Consider the following 22682-nt stretch of genomic DNA (forward strand, 5'->3'; position numbering starts at 1 on the left):
ATTTTAAGATCTTATCTCCAAGTTATGGGTCTCAGCCCAATTTTCCATCAACTGATTATCAAGTCATCCTACATTAGGAAAGCAGAGAGTCAGTTGCACTTGTTACCACCCTTTCTTCAGTAATCTCTGGATTCCTTGCTTGATCTCCTGGGTTCTCACCCCATAAACAATGGGGTTTAGGGCTGCAGGGATGACATGGTGAAGGACATTGAGCAAAACTGGCACATCAGGAGAGACCTTTCTCTTGGCCACATGTGTGAGGACAAAGACCAGAAGAATGGTGCTGAAGAAGAGGATGAGGATGAAGTGGGAACCACAAGTGCTGAGGGCTTTGGCCACAGCACCCTCAGCCTTGAGTTTTAGCACAGCTCGCAGTATGAGGATGTAAGAGAGGAAAATGAGGATAAGGTCAGATCCCAGTAGAGTCCAGCCTGCAGCAAACCAGTAAAGGCGATTGAGGGTGACATCATCACAAGAGAGCCTGGAGACAGACATATTGGCACAGATGCAGTTCTCAATGACATTTCTCCCACAGTAATAGAGTCATGCTGAGAGAATGGGGATGGGCAGACATATGAAGATATTCCTGGCCACAATAAAAATGACAGCCTTTACTACAAATTGGTCAGTGATGATGGATGGGTATCTCAGTGGGTGGCAGATGGCTATATAGCGATCAAAGGCCATTACCATGAATGTACAGGATTCCATGGCTAGAAAGCTATTCATGATATACATCTGAAGGAAGCAGGCAGAGAAGCTGATGAGCCTGAGATCAAACCAGAAGATAGCCAGGACCTTGGGGATGACAGTGAGGCAGAGCACAATGTCCAGCAGGGAAAGGAGGCTGAGCAGATAGTACATGGGCTCATGCAGGGAGGCCTCCAGCCGGATGGTGATCAGAAGGACAGCATTGGCCCCCCTGGCCAGGAGGAAGAGGAGACTGAGGAGCAGGGACAGCCAAAGTTGCCAGCAGGGAGATGTGACAAAACAATTCAGAAGGAAGTGTGAAATTCCAGTGCGGTCGGTGTCATTTTGGTGTGCCGCCATATTTAGTCATGAATTTTTTCAACTTTCTTTTAGTGATCTGTAAAATGAGGATAAAAATCATCTAATAACTGTAAGTACACGAAGATAAAACAACTTTCTTTACATGGACACAGCTTGTGGCAGTATATCCAGGCCATTGTTATTTGCAGTTTATCCATAATGCCATGTTAGTTGGGCTACTCCTATTACATTAAACAGTGCAGAGTACTGAGATAATGTGATTTATTACAGGTTTGATTTATTCAATTTATGCTTTTAATAGAATTGTTGGGTACTTTCAGAAACTTAAGAGAAAAAAATTACTTAGGAAACACTTTGGGGACAGATGAGATTCTCAATATGTATCTATAAATTTTTCCTGTTTTCTTTTTCATAGCCACATAAACTATCATATTTGCAATTTAACTCTCACAGTATGCCTAGTAGAGCCTGACATAAAAGGGGCACAGATAAATGTCCCTAGTTCCCATGCAATTGGCATTATGAGATTTTAGTTTAATTTATTTTGATTTAATTAAAGATTTTTATTTATTATATACTAAAAATAAAGTTAACTTCCAATTTTCTATGAGATCACTTTTATTTGGTAAAATGGACACTACCAAATAATTGCCCCCCCCCCCCCCATCTACTTCTTAGATGGATCTTCATATTTGGAGAATAGCTAATTTCTGGAAGAAACAAGTTTAAAGTGAATGAGCAATTTCACACAGTTACAAAGGAGCACTATGTGTCATTGAACAAGTGGACAGGCCCACAGCATGGAAGCAGGGAAGCCTTGTTTTAAGAAGTGGAAAGGTTGTTGGAGGGATCACCTAGTAGGATAAAACTAAGGCATAGAAGACATCTCTACACATGTAGTTCCAAATACTATTGAGTGCAGATAGTGATAGGTAGCTCCTTGCTTTCCTGGGAACAATTTTCTGATTTTGGCAGCAAGAGCTTTTACCATTTGATTGGGTTGTGCTGAAATTTGCTCAACTACTAGTTTCTTACTGCCACCCAGCTGTGGTCTTTGTCCTCTGCCTCTGAAGTTACATAGACCAAATGTAATTTCTACCCAATGATCAAAGAATTTTAGAGGCAGATTCTTTGTCTTACAACCCCCAAATTTCTATATTTGTAGCTGAAATCTCCAAATTTTCTTAACTGGTTCCCAGAGGATGCACTTCCTAGTTCTTCTACCTTCTATTAATCTCCTTTGGACAAACTCGAGCTTTTATATTCTAGTGCTACAAAGTGCCCAGAGGAGGACAAATAGAGAAGGTCCTAGAGCACAGACCCCCACTTGTGCCTCCTAACCTGATGAGGAGATGGTCTGTATTTCTCCCTTTTCAGACTACTTCAGCAGTACTGACTCAGCAAAGAAAAACAGATTGAGATAGGTGTCTTCTGGTTAAACTCAGTACAGCATCCTGTGCCAAGGTTCACTTACAGAAGAGATGAAGCATGGGGTCAGGTTCACAGGAATTGAGGCTCTGATTGGTTCCAGAGGTATCTGCACATAATTTTATACTCTAGATGCTCAGGGACACTACCTTTTTTGAACTTCTCAATTCCCCTTCCCCTGGGCCTAAAAGGTCCTCCTAGGTTAGGCAGGCGGATGAAAAAATAAAGTGATTTTCTTTCTTTCTGAATGCTCTCCTGGTAATTTAGCCCTATACTGACTATGTGCAACAGGTGGTCTCCTGGGTACAAACTTTACTTACTCATCTATGTATGTTCATGCTCATTTACATGTGCACGTTCAACACCTTTTGCATATTCCAAAAACTCATTCAGAAGTTCTGTTGGCTTCTGGCACATGCTTATTGGATAGGCACAGCCTATTCAATTGAATGAATAAAAGTTAACTCCTAATGGTATTTATCATGCAACTTTAAAAGTGCCATAAAAATTATAGTGTATGCTGCAATTTTTTCAGCAGGAATCTTTCAATTTAATGAAGCAAATCCAATTTTTTTTCTTTATGCAGTAATAATCTACCCTTGATGCCATCAATCCTACTTTTTCATCTTTGGCAGTTTACCTTATCTTTTGAATGTCTTCTATGACTCTACTTAATGTTTTTGAATATATGGAATTCAGTTTTAATGATTGAATGTTTTTGTTTTCTAATTTGATCATTTTGATTGATTAATTTCCTTCTTCATCCTATTTGTGGTTGTATTTTCTACTTATGTTCATTTCTAGAAAATTTGTATTGTATATCACAGATTTTACATTTTGCTTAGATACTATATTTAATTTAGTTTTAATTCTGTAAATATTCTTAGTCTTTTCTCTGAATGCATGTAAGTTACTTGGAAACAATTTGACCTTTTTGGGCTCTGTTAGCACAAACCAGAACAAATTTTGGTCTAGAACTAGTTTTGATTCACAACTGAAGAAAGATTCCTATGAGTATTCTGATTGAAGCCTCATGAATTATGTTTCTGTTTTCCTTTTCTGGCTGGTAGAATGGCTGTTCTTTAGGCCCATGTGAGAGCTGGATACTCTCTTTTTTAATCCTTAGGGTACTATAGTTTCTCCCCCTACCTCATGTAGCTTCCTCATTTGTTACACTCATCACTTGAGAATCCTTTGCAGATTTTGACCATTCTCTTTGTGTGCAGCTCTTTCTTCCCAAGAACTCTGCCCTGTTAACTGTAGCTTTATTCTTCTTTATATACTTCCAACTAGACCTCTTCAATTCAGGGACTCCACTGAATCCCACCTGGGGTCCATCCCTCTTCCCTCACGGTAGCCTGGGAACTGGGTCAAGGCAGGAAACTGGAGCAACTGCCTCACTTGTTTCCCATATTGCAGGGGTCCCTGTTCTCACTTGCATGATGTCTGGTGTATTAGAACCATTACTTAATATATCTCACTCAGTTTAGATTGCTCTTTTTTTCCAGTTATTAATGTGAATTCAGTTCCTTTTACTCCATCTTGTCTAGATGCTGAAGTCTATGGGAATTTTAAACTTCACCTTTTATCACCACTTGTTGTGGCTGATCTAAAAAGATGATCTCCCAAAGTAGCAAGCCAATCAGGATACCATATCTTGTGTGATTTCATTATCTAGAATCTGAAAATGGGTTTATTGAAACTGGTTCAGTGAGTGGAATCCCTGCTCTGACACCAGCCTTCTGCTCTGTGCATATTCTCCCAAGACAATCTGGTTCCATACCATTGAGCCTCCTTCAGAGAAACAAGGAGTATAGTTTGGGTATCCAAAGATCCTCCTTCCTTCAGCTTCTGCTGTTTCTGAGGTGAGGTGGGGATCAGGAGCTTACAGTGAACTTCTACCCCATTTCATCCTCATGTCCTTTCCTCTCCGTCTTTTGCCTTTTTTGATCCTCTTTATCCTAGTTGCTTAATTTCTCCCAGTCACATTCTTTCACCTTCTTCTGTTTCTTCAGTTTTCCCACATTTTTAAAAAACAAGGTGTTAGGGAGAGTCTGAGTTGATCACCTTGCACCATGTAACCCTGAGTTACATTCTAGGACCCCAGGGCATCTACTGTAGATGGAGTGCCCAATATGGCTTTTTTACTTATAGGTCTGCCTCCTGGGTTGGAATGGCTCAAACACAGCAGAATGGCTAGGCATAGGCCTTTCTCTGAGTCTTCTCCATAGGACTAACTTGGGCTCCCTCATAGAAGAGTTGCCTCAGGGTAGTTTGACATTTTTTATGGTCAAGGGCTCTTCTCTACTTGCTTTCAAATCTGATCCTCATCCTTCAACCACAAAGCTTTCCCAGTTGCAAGCCCAGCTCTCATCACACCACAACCCCTGTTCTAGGCAGGTGTCTAACATCAGAGGGGTGACTTGATGCCTTCATATCCCCATGTTGCCAGACTCTGTCAGGCAAAAATATTCCTGAATATGGGGAGCAGGATGGTGGAATGGAAGGACAGCAGAATAAAATAGACATTATTGCTGTGGGTATATACGTGACTGCATGACCACTGTAATTCTGCAACCTGTACACTCAGAAAAATGAGAAATTATATCCCATCTGATTCAAATGTGTGATATGTCAAGATCATTTACTGTCATGTGTAATTAATTAAAACAAATAAAAACGGATTGCAACTGAAAAAAATGTTCCTGAATCTGACTCAATATTCTATACTCTGCTTCTCAGAAAGGAGAATTGATGTTTAAATTCAGCTGCTTCTGCTTCTGCAGAGAAAGGTAGAAAGGACAGCTTTGCTGTCCCTGAAGAGGCTGAAGAATCAGCAGTTCAACATTTTCTTATTATCAGGGGAGAAATCTCTCCTCTATGCTCTTAGCTCTTGATGTCTTATCCTTCACAAGGCAGAGTCACTATTGCCACTAAAGGTGTTAGGGAGATTCTGAGTTGACCACCTTGCACCAGTTGAATGAGGAAAATGTGATACTTAGGAAATAAGAGTATGTGATTGTTTACACACAAGCAAAACCTGAAGTCAAGAAGGTTCTAAAGGCAAATGCCTGTAGGCACCAAGTTCGAATTTTCCAGAAAGGTACTGATAAAAAGTAGGCACACTGCACACAAATGAAACCATGTGTCCTCCTACACTGATAGCTCATAGTAGTTATAATACACTCCAAGAAGCTTCTTAATGTTTCTGTATCTAGGGAAAAAAACTACTTCAGTTAAATTTTCAGGGAATCCTATTCTTGTTCTTTTGACACACTCTTTTTTTTTTTTTTTAAAGCAAGCTAAACAATTTATTGCAAGAGCAAAAGTAACAAAGTAACAGAATTTTAGTAGGGAGTTGTAAACTTGTTCTTTTGATGGACCTTTTTAAACGCTTCCCTCTTCCCACTCCCCTCATTATCCTTCATATCCTCATGTGTATCTTGGTCATTTTATTGGATATCCACTTGTGTATGCTTCCAGAAAGATTGCTTATCCTTAACTTTATCATAATTTACTCCATTAGTACCTGCAGGTAAAATATATGGCTGAACTTGTGGTAATGATTTCTTTTTTTTCTGACTTGTAACCAAGGATTCAAGGCTAGAATTTGGGAAGGACAGAATTTTGCTTCCATGTCTGCCACTTGACAAATTGCATAAGTTATTAAAATATTATATTTCTAATTTGTTTATTTACTGGAAGAAATAAGTGTGAGCATGTTTTTCAAGCCTTTATAGGTTCTTGTTGGTGGTTCAATGTTGTTGTTATTATTATTATTATTATTATTACTAAACCCTAAAAATAGGCTTCTCAGTATGTTTTTTGGGGAAATTCTAATGAGCAATAAGTAAATGTTTGCTGCTACTCAACTTGGAGCCCATTATACAAAATTGTCCGTGAATCTTAATCTCAAATCAGTGCCCAGTCTTTGGAGCACATGTACATATAATTGCTGGTTTTGTGTTAATTTTATAAAAAATAATTTCCTCGGCTCAGAGCATCTTAAAAAACTGTTGCCTATGGGCCTCTATAGCCTAGGCTCATTTTCTGTGGACTATGGGCTAGCTTCTTGAAATTATCTCTAATTCCCCTCAAAGTCAACTCTGCAATATTGGGTAGCTAACTTTTAAAGTCAGACATTCCACAGTCTGTCCAGCTGTTTTCATTTGGTTTTATAATAGGGATAAACTTAATTTTAAACAATTTATATACAAATCAAAACTACCATGAAATATTATCTCACTCCAATTAAAATGACAAATAAAAAGTAAAAAAGTCAGTCAATAATGCAGAGAAGGAAAATCTGATAACTCATTTGATGGGACCATACATTAGTAGAGCCATTATAGAAAACAGTATGGAAGTTCCTCAGAAAATTAACACAGAATACAGTAATTCCAACACAGGGTATATATCCAAAGGTGAGGAAATCTGTATGTTGAAGAGATATTTGCACTCATATGTTAATTGCAGTAGTATTCACAATATCCAAGGTATGAATAAACTGAAATGTTCGTTGGTGAGTAGATGGACATTGCAAAGGTGGCATAAATACACAAAGGAATGTTATTCAGCCATTAAAATCATGGCATCCTGTCATTGGCAGCAATTTGAGGACACTCATTAAATGAAATAAACCAGGTGCAGAAAGACAAATACTGTACACTCTTCCTTAAATGTGAAGATAAAAACGTTGACCTAATAGAAACAGAGAGTAGAATAGTGGTTAGCAGAGTCTGGGAAGGGTGGAGGATAGGGGGAGATAGAGGATAATTAAAAGGTACAGGTGTCCAATTGTACCGAAGGTATAATGTCCAATGATCTCTAGCACAGTAAGTAACTATGGCTGACAGCAGTTAATTGTATATTTCAAAATAGCTAGTAGAGAGGGTATTGAATGTTCCCAACACAAAGAAATGATAAATAGGATCATGGATATATCAGTCTGTTCTGATCATTAGAAAATCCACACATGTATGAAATATCACACTGTACTCCAAAATATCTACAATTATTAGGTGGTAATTAATTAAAAAGTTAATTAAAATATATACAAGCAAATTGATGTCAAATTTATAATTTTATCTATATTCATATGTGGGGTTAACCTATGTATCTTTTTCTCTTTAAAATTTTTTCTCTATTAAGTTATTCTGGTTTTTTTCTTGTTTATTTTCTTGTTTTGCCATAAGGATAATTTAATTTTTGAAACTGAGTTTGCAAGTTTTTGAATTTTTTAGTTCTGTGGAACAGTTAATATAGTATAGGAAACTCAAATTATGATATGTACATGTATGAATATCCCACAATGAAACCCACTATTCAGAGTAATTCATATGTAACAATAAGAAAAATTTTTTAAAAAGCTACATTGGCTTGATATTTATTTGGAAGACAATCTGAAATGAAACTTTTGTCATCTTCATTTTTTGTTATGTTATCATTTTAGTCTTTTGAGCTCTTCATTCTGGTATTTCAAACTTTCTATTTAGAAAATTAAGGGCTAAGGATGAGTGATTGCCTGGTGTTTGGGAAGTCCTGGGTTGGATCCCTAACACTAGGGGAAAGAAAACCAGATTTCTTGACCATTTTTTTCTTTGTGTCTTTGTTTCATTTCTTCAAATTTTGCTTTCTCCTCTTTCAGTTTACATTACTGTTACCTTAGCCCCATTCTCTTTGTATTTCTGCTCAATGCAGCTTGAGTTTCAACCAGGGTCTTATTTCCAATTAGAAGTCAGTTTCATGTTTCAATGAAATGAATCAATGCTCTTATTTAGCTTCCACACCCTACTGAGAATAACTTTATGCTCTTGCAGTAGCCACAATTGCAATCTCTCCCAAAGCTCATCTCAAGGAGGACTGTGAGACAAAGGTTTTCTCTGATCCCTCAAGCCCAGGTAGAGGCCGTTAGACTAGTCAGGCTTTTAGTCCTCCTGACTGAGAGTGTCTCTGAAGGTAAGGGCTGAGAGGACCACAAAGAGGACCAATTGTGGGACTAGGGATTGTGCACTGAAACTGGATTTAGTAAGCTAAATCTAGAAGCAATGCTAGAAGGAACAACAACACTTACTTTGTATGTACTCTTTTTTCCAAATCTTTTAATGTTTTACAAGCTGTGAAGATTTTTACTACAGTATTTTCAAGTTCCTAGTACTGAATTAATATTATTTTATAACATTTTATGGACAGGGATATTGATGTTCAAAGAGTTTTCACTGTAATTCTCTGGTCAAACTTCTAGATAAGTCCAGAACCTGAATGTGTATGTAAAATTTAAGACTGTCAGTTAATTTCTCTGGCCACTGTATTCTAGTTGGCTTACAAGAAATCCCACATCATTTTTCTACCCATAAACTTGACCTTGTGAATGTGAATGGAGAGAATCTCCAGGTGGGAGGAAGTTGTTCAAGGTACTTGTTGCTGCAACAAGTTTTTGCAAAACCTCTTACTCCCTTCAGGAATTTTGAGATACCAGTAGGTTTAAACATGAACATTATTTTGTACTCTTCATGGATCATAGTAGAGAGATTGTTGTGGAATCTCTATGCTATGCCTTTTGATGGGTGTACTGAAGTTATGTGCAATGGAGGTACACATAATGTGATTGGCTTGTAAGGAAATGTCAGAGGAGTTAAACAAAAATGTTCCTGCTATTTATGATCTCATTGTTGACTTACTGGGGAAGTTTAACAAAAATATTTCCAGTGTTTACTTCTGGTGTGATCTCATTATTTCCTTATTGGATTACTATGGAAGATACTCTTGGGGCTAAATGTCAATGGATTTTAGGATGAAGCATCATTAGTACTCGCTCCCGTATCTGTTTTGTCCTGACCCCATAGATAACAGGGTTAAGGGCAGGGGGAACAACCACATACAGATTTTCCAAAAGTATGTGGATATAGTGAGGGATACTGTGGCCAAAGCGATATGTCATGAAGGAAAAGAGGGCTGGCAGGAAGAAGGCCAACATGACACAGACATGGGAGCCACAGGTGCTGAGTGCCTTCATCCGGGTATCCCAGGATGGGAGATGGAAGACTGCTTGGAGAATTTGAATATAGGAAAATCCAATCACTGAAAGGTCAATGAATCCCACTGAGAAAGCAATGAAGCCATAAATAACATTGACCCTAATACTGGCACAAGCTAACTTTGCCAAACCCATGTGTTCACAGTAGGTATGGGGGATAATCCGGATACCACAGAAAGGCAATCTCAGGGTAAGAAAGATGAAAGGAGTCACTAACACCAAAGTCCTAACTATGATGACTATCCCAGAATGGCTATCACCTTGTTGGTGAGGATCATGGTGTATCTTAGGGAGTTGCAGATGGCAATATAGCGATCTATGGCCATGACTGTCAGCACCACAGATTCCAGGCCAGTGCATATGTGGATGGTGTACATCTGTGTGATGCAGGCACCAAACACAATCTCTCTGAGATTGAACCAGAAAATGGCTAGCATCTTGGGGATGGCGGCTTTGGACAAGCCCAGATCAGTGCAGGCCAACATGGCCAGAAAGTAAAACATTGGTTTATGGAGGCTGCGTTCAGTCTGAATCACAAACAAGATAATGATGTTCCCCAGAAGGGCTATGAGATATTCTGCAAAGAAAGGAAAGCCGATCCACATGTGCACATCTTCCACCCCAGGATACCTATCAGAAGAAAGGAGGAAGGGTGGAACTGTGTGCTGTTGATCTGAAGCATGTTGGTGGGAATTGGTTATAGACACATTTCTGACAGAAGTTTTCTTGCTTCCAGTGACAGATCCTGACTTCTGTCATAGCATGTTGCCTATTTCTTGGAGAAATGGGACATCTATTTTTTAATTCCATAACACAGCAGAGGAGACCTAGAGAGGGAATATCAGGGACAGTTAACATATACATTTGCTTTGAAATATTTGCCTCATCCATAGAAAATCCATGTGTAAATTTTGTAAATATAACAACAATCCTGAACTTTCCATCTCTTTTGTCCCTTCAGTCTCTAAGGAAGACACTGCATATAGTATTAAATTAGCAAATACTCACTGTTGATTATAATTACTAATGAGGATGTAAAGAATAACTGAGATTGTGTGTGTGTGTGTGTGTGTGTGTGTGTGTAAAATATCATCAGATTGTGATACTGTGATTGAGGGGGAGATGAAAACCCAACCTGTCTGGTGGTTTGAGCAATGATATTTTCTTGCAAAGTATTCCTGAGAAATTAAGAAGATGCTATCTTGGAGAAAATCCAGAAAAAGTGGAGGATTGTATAACTGATACTTAGATCTGAACTTGGGATGGAATTACAACATTTAGATGCAACAGGGGGTTATTATCAAATTTCAAGAAAACAATGCTCCTTCCTAGAACTAAAAAATTGTGTCCTTCACCACTTACATTCCTTAGGTGAACAGAAAACACTGGATTCACCCAGATAGTTTTCAGAGCCTTTTATAATTTATTCTTTTCATGCCATGTTATGTAAATGGACAATCCCTTCATAGTACCAGGGAAGTGGCAGTGGCAATGTCTCTGTCTTTTTAAAAGTTAGAGCAAGACCAAGGCTAAATACTTGCCTCAACCTGAGAACAGTCTAGTTTGTATTAATTCTGTAGCTAGTTTCTGATATAGTGATGGGAAATAATATGTCTAAGTTGGCTGTAGGCTAATTTACTATAATACTTGAAGATGTCTGGTGCCTTGTGTTCTACTTATGTTGTAATTTCCCCTATGGCATGGAGGCAAGCTGTAAAATGATGTGGTGCTTAGGTGCACATGAGTCTAGGTAGAACATTATTAGAAACTCGACAATGTATGCTCTGCGATAGGGTTATAGGTGGGATTCAGATAGAGACTGGGCTAGTTGTATCTAAGCAGTGACATATCTTGAGAAGTTCCATATATAGTTACTATGTCCCATTGGCTCAATTTTGGAAAGTTCTATTTATATCCATGTTCAACTTTTTATTTTTCTACCTATTTTTATTTTTACTGATATGAAACATCTGACCAACTGTGTTCTTCTGAGCTATTTCCACATTGTTTTATGTGGTTTTTCAGTCTTCATACTTTCTCCAATCTAACGCTTCTAGAAAGACCAACCACATGTTTAATTTCTCTATGCTAATTATAAAGATTAAATTAAAATAGAGGTTATACATCCTAATTATATTATTTATATCAGTGAAGAAGCTGCAGAAAGAACTTAGGAGAGAAAAACCTAAATTCTAGAGCTAAATAATTTTTCCTTATCTGAAAAATAAGAATGAATAAGGAATATCTAAATTTGGCTGCATTAGAAACACAATGGTAAAAACCAGCAAAAGTAGCAAGGTTTAAATTTCATTTTGTACTTTCACAGCTCTCTATAACTTTAAATTCATCTTCTCTTCTGTAATATGCTACATTCAATCAAATGCTTGTTCTTTTTAACCTTTAGGTTATACTTATTACCAGAACTATATTTTCTAAAAATATTAGCTTTGGAAAAAGGAAATTGAGATGGAGAATGGATAGTAGGGGTAAGGGAAAAATAATGCCACAAGATACTAATAAAAAGAATGTAGATAAATGGAAAGATCAGTAGGGAACAGGGGACAGAGGAGGCAGAGGGCAAGGGTAAGTACTGGCCACTGAATTGGAGCAAACTGTACTCCATGCATTTATAATTCTGTCAAAATAAATTCTAATGTTATGTATAAGTAGGAACCTATTAAAAAACTAAAAAGAAAAAATATATTAGCATTGGAAAATTGTATTGTTTTCTTAAGGTTTTAAACTAGCTTTGGTGTCAGAATTTGAATTTGCCCACTAACACTGTCACAGTGAATTAACTCCCAATAACCTCAGTAATCTTTTCATAATTAAACTCGGCAAATAAAAAATTTCTAGTAATTCTCTTATCAATGAAAAAAATATTTCTAGGTTTAATGTCTAAGGTAGCCTTTCTCCTCTGTTGGATGTTGAAATAGTTTTTTTTTTTTCTTTTAAAATCAATTCATTACAGAAGCAAGTGAAATCTTCATCTTCTGGGATTGCAAACTATGGCCCCAGGCTTCATTAGCTGCTTACAAAATAACTTTCACATATATAACATCTTATTTAATAAATGTCATTTCAAGTTTACTAGAAATTTTTCATTTGCGGAAACTAAATGTGAGTGAGTTCTCACAAGCCAGGGCCAAGAAATTTGAGAGCCACTCTAGTCCCCTGGGAAAAGCCTCCACAAGCAGGTGGTGCCTCTGGACCTAGGATAGAGGGTTTTCATATCCCCGAGGATAGAGCTCTGTTTTCTAGTCAGAGACTCTGGTTCCCAGTCACTTGCTATCTGTGCAACCTCTAGTGAGTGCTCTTTCCTGAACAGGTCCCATAAGTCTAGTCAGCCAAAGGAATAGTGGCTTCACACCAACACCTTAAATCCCAGTGTGTCACTCAATGAACAGTTGCTTTTGGCAGAGAGGCAGCACAGGCAAAAAAAGAGCACTGTAGGAAAACCCAGAAGCTCCTCAAAGTCAACTCAGAAATATACACAAGTGGCAGAGATATGATTCTAGCTTGTTTCCAAACCTTGAAATATATATATATATATATATCTCAAGAATTATATTACATGATTTCCGTGAGCATTTAGTGACTCTAACTCTCTATATGTTATTAATTTAAAGAAACACAAAAATAAATATATATTTATATAAAGGGAATAAGTTTAGTGTACAGATTAAAAACATGACTTCTGATCCACTTAATTTGTTCTACGATTTTGATCTACTTCATGTGTCATTTAAGTCCTAGTTTTGGTTTTCTCACATGGAAAATGAGAAAATATTATGTCAACATGTAGGATTTCTGTAATGATATAATAATGTAATTCTTGCAAAGTTCCCAGAAACTATTAGGCATTTATTGATAAACAAACACTGATAATTTTTAACAACCTTATCTTTGAAGTTAACTCTTGGAAGTCAGAGACACCTAGGAGTCATAAAAATGACAATATACATTTCACATAATGTTTCTAACAAGTGAAAGAATACATGTGGCTAGAGTAGCAGTGTGTTTGAAAACAGATCCATACTCTTATTGAAATGAACATCATTCTTATTACTTATTTGAAATAGAATTTATTGGTGTTCAAAACCATATTAAATATCAGATGGACCAATAGCAGTTACCTTTTTAGTTCACTAGATTGCTCATGTAAAGGACCCTCATTTATTTGTTCAAGAAATGTATTTAGTTTGACCACTAGATGTCAGTAATGCTCATATGCCAATCTGAAGCTCCTTGATTGAGTCTACATTTGTTGAATTTCTGGTGAGAAAATAATAATTAGATGTTAAATAAAATTAATAATAATAATAATAATAATAATAAATAGATAATAAATTAAAGCTAAATTAACAAAATATTTTTTGTCTTTTGAGGAATATGGATATGTAATCATCAAATCAACTCCAGTTTTTAAACAAAAATTGTGAATTTTTCTGTGAGCTATCAGGCTAACTGCAAGCTTTGAAGGTATTTTAGGCATATCTTTGCTTGAATATCTCCAAAGTTAAAACAATTTTATCATGAAGAATCACTTATTTCTTTTGCAATACAGTAATATAAAGTAGGAAAGAGGAAGTACTGGGGATTGCAATGGATTAAACTATGTTATATGCTTTTATGAATCTGTCAAAATGAACACCCCTACTTTGTATAACTATGATGAACAAACAAATATAAAGGACATAGGTAACTTTTCCTGATAATTTAGGTATTATTTATAAAGTTTGATAATCTCACCATACACTATTATGTTCATTTGTTTAAATACAATATTCATCAAAGCTTTAGAAAGTGCAATGTTTTCTTCAATATCTGTGAATATTCTAATAGGAAGGATCCCCTTAACATGTCAATTATTTCTTCACACCACTTTGGATCTTGTATAATTAATTCTATAAAATTGTGTGAGAAATCTAGGAGTACAAGCATGTAATATGTGTGGTGATTACAAGGTTTGTTTCGTTTTTCCCATGTCAACCTCAGTGCAAACATACTGGATTTGAATTCAAAGTGTATTAGTGTAAATGATTTTTTAAATCAACATCACTTTAGATAACTCTTGGATTATCTAAAATAATGCAAAACTATTCTAACAACTCAGAACAAAAAGGGACATAGTATCTAGTATTAGAGATAAAAATCCTGAAATAAAGAGCAAAGAAGTATTTGGAAAGGGAATATATAAAAACTTGGGCCTTCATGAAAGTCTGTTTTCCTTCAGCTCTTCATGTATTTGGGCCAGTGTGCTGACTGTGACCTCCTTTGTCTCTCCAGGTATACTCTGTACTCTGCTGAGGACTCAGGACTACGTACTTCAGTGATAGTTTCCTTTGATTGATGGCATCAGGTTTGGTTCAGAAAAGGGAATATACCAATAGGAGGGCAGCAGGAGACTGTGGTTAAGAAATTTGTTCTGGTTCTGCCTGCTCCCTCACTGCCGGTGTCCTTAGTGTCCCCATGGGCCTCACAATCAATCTCAATTCCTGACATTTAGGTTTTTCCAGAATGCTCTCTTGGGCTCTAGTTTCCAGTATATATGTCTCTCAAGTAGCTATATTTCTCAGACAATGTCCTAAGCTTTTTTAAAGCTGAGACAGCATTTTATTCATCTTTCTAATTCTACATGATTACTTTTATTTTTCTGTATGTAGGTAAATCAAGATTAAAATGTGTGTAACAAAATGGGCATTTTAACAGTACATATCTTTCCTTCCTTCCTTTGTAACTACTTGTAAACAACAATCATATCTTATGCCATTAATTTTTTCCCCTTGTCTTTATTTTTTTTCCACTATTGAGTATTGAAACAGGGGTACTTTACTACTGACCTACATCCCTATTCCTTTCTATTAATTAAATAATTAATTAGTTTATTTTTGGTACTAGGGATAGAACCCAGTAGCACTTTACTACTGAGTTCCATCTCTCCTCAAACCCTGTTTAGTCTTTATTGTGAGGCAGGGTCTTGCTAAGTTACTTAGGTTGGACTAGAACTTGAAATCCTCCTTTCTAAGCCTCCCAAGTTGCTGAGATTATAGGCATGTGCCCCTGAGCCTGGTGATATTATTGTTCTTACAGTACCTAACACAGAGCCTTATTTCTATAGCCAGCACTAAATTAACTTTTATACAGTGAAGACTAGCACTAGGTTAGTCTGGATAGATAGAATTTAACTCTCATATCAGCGAATTTGGCTAAATTTGTGTACTCATGTTTCATGAATTTGGGCTAAGCTCATGGACCATGGGTTTCTTTACCTTGAAAATGGTGATACTGATCTTATTATTGTTGTTTTGAAGAATGAATAAACTAATTATGAAATTTTTTAATAGTGCCTTAAATTTATACATTTTAGATTATACACACTTTGAGTTGTTATTGTTTTTATTAACATTTCCCTGTCCTTTGATTAGGAGTCAGCTCACTGCCAAATACCCCATTTAACATGGGATAAATGGTATCCATGTCACTTGATTCCTCCTCTGTCCTAATAGTTGTTTTAATTATAGTTTATTTTCTTTTTTTAAAATATTTTTAGTTGTATATGGACCTTAATTTTAATTATTGATTTCTATGTGGTGTTGGGGATTGCATCCAGTGACTCACAAGTGCTAGCCTCCAGAGTTTATTTTCTTGGGAAATTCTTTTGTTTATGTGAGAATTATAATGTAGGAATTCAAAGCTATTGGGTTTCCCATAAAATTGTCAATTGGACAAACTCTATCTATATCCAATTCAGTCTGGTGCTCCATAAAGTTTCTCACAAGCATCCCTTCTGAAATGCCACAGGACGGCTATCAGTGATAGGAGACTACAATGCCACCCCATGCTCATATCCTTTTGAGGCTACCTGGCTTCCAATGCCAGTTCCTCCCAACCCATCCCCAGTTCTTTCCACATTACCTTTTGACATAGTTCTGGGACAAAGACAGGCTCTGACACAGTAATCATAAAACAGAAATCTGCTTTCACCACACCCCCAAGAAGTTTTTTTGGTAAATTATCTTTTTGATTCCTCTCCACATAGTATGCTGATGCTTGATTACTTTGTAACCTCTTCCTTAAGCATAAAGAGAATTGACACTCTCAGTTTAGCTGTAAAATAATAAAATAAGAATCCACAAATTCTGCAACACATATTTTCTGTAGACAATCTCGTTGAAGCCTCATTTTAGTTCAGTTTCCTTCTTGGGGTAGAATTACTCCTGTATTCTCTCTCAGAATCAGCTGTCACCTGATACTTTGTCTAAAAAAAGCTGCTAAGCTATTATTATCCATTTCTACTGAAGCATTCTCAGTAGAAAGGAGTGATATTGCCCCTTGGTGTCATCAATCTTGTCTGCTTTTCACCTTTTTGTTGTAATTTCCCTTTCTTTTGATTTATTATCATTCTTGAGTGAGGACATCATCTGTACAGGAACACTGATAATGCATAAACCAGGCAGTCATGTGACCCTCCCTGAGTACAGTCCTTTTGTCCAGGAGGAGGTGGTAGAGTATAATAGAACCATCTCTACTCCTTGGCATTATTTATGGGCAGTTCTAGCTTGGACCTGCGATGTGAGGTTGTCATCCACCTCAAGGTGTCCTTCAGAAGACAGACAAGCACAACAGGACAGGTCTTTTTTTGTCCAGTTGTGCCCCAACATCTGAAACCTGACTGCTATCTCAGTCCTGAAAATTAGGCCTTGGGAAGTAGGAAAGAGAGAGGGCTGTGCCTCAGCATCCTCTCCAGCTCCTGTGCTCCTTTTGCAAAACCCCACAGCTTTTTAAGGCATTTCCCCATTACTACTGCACATATGCAAAGAAATCCTGGACTCATCCCAGCATGTGAGTCAGATTTTCATACTCTAGTAATGCTCTATAATTAATAATGAATAATTCATTTGCTCATTTCAATTTTCAATCAAGACATTACACTGTGGGTAGTAATAAGGGAAGTAATATATCTCCAACATGTCTCATTTTGGCACACTGCCTATAGTGGTTACGAGAGGCTGGGGAGAGAAGTGGCCAGGGAACTGGGGAGAACAGGTACAATCCATGTTAAAATTAGATAGGAGGAATAAGTTCTGGTGCTCTGTCGCACAGCAGAATGATGCATTATATATATATGAATTTGGGATGTAGTTACTATAGAGAGATGATAAAAGTTTAAGGTGCTGTATTTGCTAATCTTTCTGAGCTGATTATTACCCATTATATACATATATAGATATGAATTGAAAAATCACCTGGTATCTCAAAAATTCATATAAATGTAGTGTGTCAATCGAAAATAAAATTAATTAAAAAAGGTATTGATATTAAAAAAAGAAGAAGGGGCTGGGGATGTGGCTCAAGCAGTAAGGAGCTTGCCTGATATGCGCGGGGTGCTGGGTTTGATTCTCAACACCACATAAAAATAAAATAAAGAGGTCACCATCCCTGCTTTCAACTGATCGCAGCTCATTCAGCCATAGAACAGGTAATTTCAGGCTGCCATTCACCTGCGGCTCGCAGACAACTTACTCAGGCTCAGTGCTAATTAACCCACGGAAACTCCTTCTTGGAGCCTGCTCCTATCAGAACATACACCGAGCACGGAGCGGCCGAATTCCGGCTCCCGGAACTGCTCTGGCCCAGGGCTAAAGAATCCATGGAAATTGCTTCTCGGTCCAGGTCCTGCTGAATACTGTGGAGGTAAATACCAACCGAGCCTTCATAGGCAGTGGCAACAGGACTGAGACGGGGCTTGTGAGGGCCGGTCAGGACTCACCCGTTGCTTTGGTCACCCGGCAAAGGGAACAAAATGCTGCCATTCGCATGGGATACCAACATGGCAGAGATCTGATGTCATCAGAAAGCGGTGGAGGAGAGAACTTCATCGATACCAGTGGCGACAGAAACAGTTGGTCTCCTGGTAAAGAAAGTGAGTCACAAACACCCGAGTCTCTCTCACTTTATCATCAAGCCAGAGGGGCAGAGCAGAGCCGCCGCCTGCGCCTGGAACAGGACCAGTGGCCTGCCGGCGTGACCCCAATTGGAGTAGGGGCAGAGCAGAGCCGCCACCTGCGCCCGCAAGGTAGGCAGACCTGCGACCAACCGGCAGAACAGGACCAGTGGTCCGCGGGTGTCGTAGGAGGGGCAGGGCAGAGCCGCCGCCCGTGCCTGCAAGGTAGGCAGGCCTGCAACAGACCGGCGGATCAGGCCCAGTGGCCTGCCAGTGTGGTACACACGTCAACCCAACTGGAGTAGGGGTAGAGCAGAGCATTTGCCCGCGCCCAGATCAGGCCCAGTGGCCCGCCAGTGTGGTAGTCACGTAACCCCAATTGGAGTAGGGGCAGAGCAGAGCCAGCACCCGTGCCCACAAGGTAGGCAGACCTGCGAACGACCGGCAGAACAGGCCCAGCGGTTAGCGGGCGTGGTAGGAGGGGCAGGGCAGAGCCGCCGCCTGCGCCTGCAAGGTAGGCAGACCTGCGACAGACCTGCGGATCAGGCCCAGCGACCTGCCAGCGTGGTAGTCACGAAACCCCAATTGGAGTAGGGGCAGAGCAGAGCCGCCACCCGAGCCCGAAAGGTAGGCAGACCTGCGACCGACGGGTGGAACAGGCCGAGCGGCCGGCCGGGGTGGTAGGCACGTCACCCCAATTGGAGTAGGAGCAGAGCAGAGCCTTCGCCCACACCCGGATCAGGCCCAGTGGTCCGCGGGTGTGGTAGACAAGTCACACCAATTGGAGGAGGGGCAGAGCAGAGCCGCCGCCTGCGCCTGCAAGGTAGGCAGACCTTCAACCGACCAGCAGAACAGGCCCAGGGGTCAGCAGGCGTGGTAGACACCTCACACCAATTGGAGGAGGGGCAGAGCAGAGCCGCTGCCTGCGCCTGCAAGGTAGGCAGACCGCCGCCCAACCCTGCAAGGGAGACTTTTCAACTATACAAGAGCAATATAAATATATAGGGGGAAGAATTTTCAAAAACACAACAGTTTCACCAAGCAGAAAGAAACACAAGCAATATGAAAAGACAAGGAAAGAAAGGACCACAAGCAATGCAGGTCAACTCAACTTTAGAAGAGGTAACAGCTGCAGCACATGGAATGTCAGATAAAGAATTCAGGATATACATGCTTCAGATGATCTGGAGTCTCAAGGAAGACATTAGACAGCAAAATCAGACAATGAAAGATCACTTCGACAATGAATTACACAAACAAATCCAGGCAGCAAAAGATCAACTATACAGGGAGATAGAGGTTATAAAAAACAAACAAACAGAAATCCTAGAAATGCAGGAAGCAATAAACCAAATTAAAAACTCAATTGAGAATACTACCAGCAGAGTAGAACACTTAGAAGATAGAACATCAGACAATGAAGACAAAGTATTTCAACTTGAAAAGAACATAGACAGCTCAGCAAGACTGTTAAGAAACCATGAGCAGAACATCCAAGAAATATGGGATAACATAAAGAGACCAAACTTAAGATTCATTGGGATACAGGAAGGTATAGAGGTCCAAACCAAAGGAATGAGCAATCTATTCAATGAAATAATATGAGAAAACTTCCAAGACTTGAAGAATGAGACAGAATCCCAAATCCTAGAAGCCTACAGGATGCTGAATGTGCAAAATCATAAGAGATCCACACCTAGACACATTATAATGAAGATGCCCAACATACAGAATAAGGAGAGAATTTTAAAAGCTACAAGAGAAAGGAAACAGATTACATTCAGGGGTAAACCAATGAGGATAACAGCTGATCTTTCAACACAGACTCTGAAAGCTAGAATATCCTGGAATAACATATTTCAAACACTGAAAGAAAATGGGTTCCAACCAAGAATTGTGTATCCAGCGAAATTAAGCTTCAGGATGGAAGATGAAATTAAAACCTTCCACAATAAACAAAAGTTAAAAAGTTTTTTCTCAGCAAAAGAAACAATAAGAGAGTTAAATAGGGAGCCTACATCCTGGGAACAAATCTTTACTCCTCACACTTCAGATAGTGCCCTAATATCCAGAGTATACAAAGAACTCAAAAAATTAGACAATAAGATAACAAATAACCCAATCAACAAATGGGCCAAGGACCTGAACAGACACTTCTCAGAGGAGGACATACAATCAATCAAGCAGTACATGAAAAAATGCTCACCATCTCTAGCAGTCAGAGAAATGCAAAACAAAACCACCCTAAGATACCATCTCACTCCAGTAAGATTGGCAGCCATTATGAAGTCAAACAGCAACAAGTGCTGGTGAGGATATGGGGAGAAGGGTACAATTGTACATTGCTGGTGGGACTGCAAATTGGTGCAGCCAATTTGGAAAGCAGTATGGCGATTTCTTGGAAAGCTGGGAATGGAACCACCATTTGACCCAGCTATTCCCCTTCTCAGTCTATTCTCTAAAGACCTAAAAAGAGCATGCTACAGGGACACTGCTACATCGATGTTCACAGCAGCACAATTCACAATAGCAAGACTGTGGAACCAACCTAGATGCCCTTCAATAGATGAATGGATAAAAAAAAAATGTGGCATTTATACACAATGGAGTATTACTCTGCATTAAAAAATGACAAAAATCATAGAATTTGCAGGGAAATGGATGGCATTAGAGCAGATTATGCTAAGTGAAGCTAGACAATCCCTAAAAAACAAATGCCAAATGTCTTCTTTGATATAAGGAGAGTAACTGGGAACAGAGTAGGGATGAAGAGCATGAGAAGAAGATTAATATTAAACAGGGATGAGAGGTGGGAGGGAAAGGCAGAGAGAGAAGGGAAATTGCATGGAAATGGAAGGAGACCCTCAGGGTTATACAAAATTACATACAAGAGGAAGTGAGGGGAAAGGGAAAAATAATACAAAGGGGAGAAATGAATGACAGTAGAGGGGGTAGAGAGAGAAGAGGGGAGGGGAGGAGAGGGGAGGGGTGGGGGAGGGGAGGGGGTATAGTAGAGGATAGGAAAGGCAGCAGAATACAACAGACACTAGTATGGCAACATGTAAATCAATGGATGTGTAACTGATATGATTCTGCAATCTGTATACGGGGTAAAAATGGGAGTTCATAACCCACTTGAATCAAAGTGTGAAATATGATATGTCAAGAACTATGTAATGTTTTGAACAACCAACAATGAAAAAAAAATAAAGATGTTGTGTCCACTGAAACCTGAAAAATAAATATTAAAAAATTCTCTCTCTCTCTCTCTTCTCTCTGTCTCTCTCTCTCTCTCTCTCTCTCTCTCTCTCTTAAAAAGAATAAGAAAAAGAATAAAGATAGTTCCTGACTTAGGATGGCTTGACTTTTGATTTTTTGATATTATAATAGTGTTACAGTAGAAACCACATTTCAAATTTTGAATTTTGATCTTTTCTGGGGTAGTGATGTTGGTATGATTCTCTTTATTATGCTGGATAACAGCACTGAGCCACAACTCCCAGTCAGGGGCCTGATTATAAGGTAAACATCTGATACTCTACAGTGTACTGTTGCTAAGTTATGATGTTTGGTAGGTTAGGTGTATTAAGCATATTTTCAATTTTATAATATTTTCAACTGAAGATTGGCTTATTATCATGCCATCATAGGTTAAATGCTAAATTCTTATTTAAATGTATTTTTTCTAGGAGTTCACTTAATGTCTAAAACAAAGGTCTCTCTGTCCTATGTCTAGAAATGCTTGTTTCACAGATGTATATATTCTTTACCTTGAATGCTCCAAGTGGTCTGGATTTTCCTTAACGTTCTGTCCCTCTTCACTGTTATCCCATATTAATTTGTCTTCTGTGTTTTCTTTTCCTATACCTGAGGAATGGCCTTATGGTCCAAGGTTCAGATGGATAAAATGGCTTTGCCACTGTGGGCATCTGGGAGAGGGAGGGTCAGAGCGGAGTGAAAATATCCTCTGGAGCCCCCAAGGGGTTGAGCCAAATGGTGCACCAAATGGTCATAAGTGGTGGTTATAGTACAGTGTTGAGCTGTTTGATCTAGTTCAGAACCAGGAAAACTATGAAGAGGGCAATAATGGGGCATATAGGGACTCAGGATTCCAATATAAGTATGAAGAAGAAATTCTTCTGGTAGGTGTATAGTGGTTCTGGAGTTTCAGATTCAGTTTCTGCCAATTTCTCCAAATCAGCTTCTTCCCTGTTCTTCTATGGGGGCAAAGTTTTTGAACATGAACTGTACACTACTGTC

At 38.7% G+C, this 22682-nt stretch overlaps 2 pseudogenes; both read right to left on the minus strand.

Moving 5' to 3' along the window:
• Positions 1 to 102: 102 nt before the first annotated feature.
• Positions 103 to 1050, minus strand: LOC139707115 (olfactory receptor 56A3-like; annotated as a pseudogene).
• An 8167-nt stretch (positions 1051 to 9217) lies between these two features.
• LOC114079514 (olfactory receptor 52E5-like) lies at positions 9218 to 10157 on the minus strand (annotated as a pseudogene).
• Between the last annotated feature and the right edge of the window lie 12525 nt (positions 10158 to 22682).

This window comes from Marmota flaviventris, chromosome 9 (assembly GCF_047511675.1).
Source record: "Marmota flaviventris isolate mMarFla1 chromosome 9, mMarFla1.hap1, whole genome shotgun sequence".
NCBI lineage: Eukaryota > Metazoa > Chordata > Mammalia > Rodentia > Sciuridae > Marmota > Marmota flaviventris.